The sequence below is a fragment of the Fundulus heteroclitus genome, unplaced genomic scaffold, assembly GCF_011125445.2.
Source record: "Fundulus heteroclitus isolate FHET01 unplaced genomic scaffold, MU-UCD_Fhet_4.1 scaffold_57, whole genome shotgun sequence".
In the NCBI taxonomy this organism is placed as follows: domain Eukaryota; kingdom Metazoa; phylum Chordata; class Actinopteri; order Cyprinodontiformes; family Fundulidae; genus Fundulus; species Fundulus heteroclitus.
Window position 1 is genome coordinate 1,667,671 of NW_023397000.1, and position 3,909 is coordinate 1,671,579.

Consider the following 3,909-nt stretch of genomic DNA (forward strand, 5'->3'; position numbering starts at 1 on the left):
GTTTCTCCTGCAGGGTCAGCTTCTGCCTGCCCTTCTTCTTCGTCTTCTTGATTTTATTGGCGGTTGGCAACAAACTTTAAGTAGCATTACCGCCACCTACTGGGTATGGAGTGTGGTTTCGAAATGGACTATCAAACTTATATAAGTATTTGTATCTTCCTACTCCTACCTTTAATATATAATTTAACTAAATTAATTTCCTTTTTATATATACCTACATACTCTCATCCATTTTTATATATATCTTTATAATCCACCCCCCTAGATCATGCAACCCATTCACACACACACCTATTTTAATCATATCTTCTTGAAATAATTTAGTTTTCTTTTAAATATTTAATAATATTTTGTATATGTTTTCTCCCCGAATTCTTCCTCAAAATATCTATCAAATTAATCTTTCCTTAATACATTAAAACTCTCCTTTCATACACCTTCTTTCTCTTTCATACTTATGGCATTCTCAACATAACATGTTCTATCGTTTCATATCTGTCACAATACTCACATTTCCATTATTATGCTTTTGTATTTTAAAAATGTATAATTAAGACCTGTATGCCCTAATCTTAATCTTGTTATCACCCTTCCTTCCTTTCTATTTCTTGCTTTCATTTCTTTTCTCTCCTACTATCTTCTGTATTTTATAAAAACCATCTTCCTGTTTTTCTTCATCCACCTTTTTTGCCATTTTTCCATCAGTTTTTCTTTAACGCATACTCTTTCCCTCATATTTACTTGTTTTAACTTTAAACACTAATGTAAGTGACAGTGAAATGATTTATTTCTTGGAAAAATGTATGTTTATTTTAGATTATGTATTTTAAGTTGTTTAGTTCAAATTTTGAGGTTTATGTAAAATTATTGTATTTTATTCTTTTTGAAACTATTTGTTGAAAGTTATCGCGAGATTTGCGTATATAATAAGAAAGGTAGCAGGATTGCATGAGAGAAGGAGCAGAAATCTGGGAAAGAGTAGCAGTCTCGTATTTCCTGTAGCTGTAAAGGTACATTTATTATAGTGGTAATAGTATGTAATATGTTTTTGTTGTGTTTGTATTTTTTTATATTTATTGGTTTAGAGGGTTTATTACTTAATATTTAATTTAGAGTGGACAAAGAAGAATTAATCTATTAAAGACCTCCGAAGTGGCAGGCGGTCACGAGGTAACTTTGTTACAGTATGTGTCACCTGACTGTCTGTAAATGTATCCATTTCTAAAGCTTGTCTTTATTTTTGTAGTTTTCACGGCATTTATTAAAGAGCCCGTTTTGAAGGAAGCCGTGCCAGTGTTGTCACTTTGGAGCAACAGTGAAAACTCCTCCAGCCAGCGCCGGTTACAAACCGTTAAGACGACAGCAGCCGCAGTGAGTGAGAGTGTAACTCGCCCAGCCAACGCCGGTTAGGACCGTTAATAAGGACTGCCGCTGCAGTGAGTGACGGTGCCGTGGTGTAACACAAGAGGGCGCCATTTGTCAAGCTCACCGTTTTCAAGAAACCAAGCGCAGCAGCAACAACCTTGTACATCAGAAGTTCGGTGGAAATGAATTAAGGACAGTGTTAAAAGTAGAATAAGAGTGGATTAGGTGAAGTTTAAAGCCACATAAGTTTCTACAACACATTTGTCAAAAGGTTACTTATTCTCTACTGAACTTCAAAGTGATGTGTTGTTGTTAAGGAAAGAGTGTTGTGTATGTATCTTGAGGTCAAACTAAGTGGGAAGTTAACAAATTTCTTTAAGTTGAAATACATCTGTATTAAGAGTGAATCTCATTACAGCTACAGTATAAAGTAATATTCAAGTCACATAAGTTAGAAATTTGAAGGAGTATTTTGCAATTTAAAAAGAGCATTTAGTGACATTTAACCAGACTTATAAAATGACTGACAAAGATCATAAAGAACTCTATGCTCTAACAAGTACTGAAGTGGAGGAAAATGATAATGAGCAAATCTCAGAACCACAGACTGTTCGAAGAAGTGAAAGAGTTAGAACGTTAACCGAAAAGGGTAAAGAGCTTCAAGAGGAGAAACTTAAAATGCTTCAACACAGATATGCAGTCGGTTTTGAAAAATGGAGATATGAAGCAAGACTGAGCAAAGTAATATTAAGAAAAGAAGCTTCAGACAGTGAATTAAAGGAGCTGATTAACAATGTAAACGTCACCTGCATATATATGCAAACTATTTATGAAGAAATACGGCAAATACACACTCCTGGTGCAGACGCAAGGCGCAAAGTAGATGCATGTACATCACTTTCTACATTTATTGTCAGAAGAGCTGAGAAACAACTGCAAGGAGACTCTGCAGAAGACGACGAAGAGCCATGGCCAGATTTTGGGTCATGCTTAGGATCTGAAAGTATGACATCAAGGTCAAAATCCAGAAGCTCTAAAGGTAGTTCAGGTAGTTCACAAACAACCAAGAGATTGGAAGCAGAGGCGGAGGCAGCTGCATCTCAAGAAATATTAGCAGTTATGGAAGAGCAAGAAAAGGAAACGATTGAGTTACAAAAATTAGAACGCGAGCGAGAATTGGAAAGGCAGCAAGCAATGGAAGAGCAGCGGAGAGAAAGATTAAACGCTTGGAAGAAGTTAAAAAATTGAATGCCGCAAAGGCACGAGTAAAGGTTTATGATGAAGCTGAAAGTATTTCTGAAAGTCAGAGTTCATCACAGAGCATTAAAGCAGAAAGTGAAATCCAAGCAATCCCTGTCACAGCGCACAGTTCTTCTCCAGCTCTAAATATTACCCATTTCCATAATGCTAAAATTGTTGAATCTATGCCACATAATCCTACAGTAAAAACCAAGCCCAACAAGTCCTGCTGAACAACCTAAGGCCACCATAAGCCAAACACTTAATGCATCAAGTCCACCATTCATCCCTCAAGCCACACAGGTTTCCTCTGCTGCAGCTCAACAACAGTCAAATTATGAGCTAGTTGGCATACTAGCAGAAGCAATAAGCGCTAATCGTCTTCCAACTCCAGAACCTGCATTGTTCACTGGTGACCCCTTAAAGTTCAAAGATTGGCAGTTGTCCTTTGAAACCCTGATAGAAAGGAAAAACATTCCAAAGAATGAGAGACTCTATTATCTCAGAAAGTATCTTGGTGGACCCGCGAAGAAAGCAGTTGAAGGTTTTCTTCTAGTGGGGACAGATGAAGCATATGACTCAGCTTGGAAAGTGCTGGAAAAAACGTTTTGGAGATCTATTCACCATAGGAAAATGCTTCAGAGACAAGCTTCACAGTTGGCCTAAAATAAACTCCAAGGATGGAAGTGAGTTGAGAGAATTTGCTGACTTTCTGAAGAATTGTGAAGCTGCAATGTTACACATAAGGTCACTGGAGATTCTCAATGATTGTATGGAAATCCAGAAACTCTTGCTAAAACTTCCAGATTGGTTGACCACAAGATGGAACCGGACAGCCACGAAAATAAGAAGGGCTAGTGATGGAGAATATCCATCTTTTCATGTGTTTTCTGATTTTGTATCCACAGAAGCAGACTTAGCATGCGATCCTATAGCATCAGTGCAAGCTCTTAGAGGTTTGGAAATAAGTAAACCCAAACAATTACGCAACCAAGTCATCCAAGCAAAAACGCTAACAACAAACTCAAACAACACAAATACTGTGACCTGTCCTTTCTGCAAAAAGAAATGGTCACATCCTTGATAAATGTTTCAAATTCACAGAAAACCCCACTCCAAGACCGTATAAAGTTTGCACAAGCAGAAAGGCTGTGTTTGGATGTTTAGAGAGAGGGACATCATTCCAAGAAGTGTGACAAAAAGAGCACATGCGAAAAATGTCAAAGGAGACATCAACATGTCTGCACAATGACGCGTTCATTGAGCGTAACAGGGTAATACCTGCAGTGAGTGAAAAGTCTCCAG

General features: G+C 37.4%; 1 long non-coding RNA gene across 1 annotated transcript; it reads left to right on the forward strand.

The window, feature by feature from the left end:
- Positions 1 to 949: 949 nt before the first annotated feature.
- Positions 950 to 1,284, forward strand: LOC118561159. The gene is made up of 2 exons (XR_004929816.1): positions 950 to 1,010; positions 1,114 to 1,284. It is a non-coding gene; the product is annotated as an uncharacterized LOC118561159 (long non-coding RNA).
- Positions 1,285 to 3,909: the final 2,625 nt, after the last annotated feature.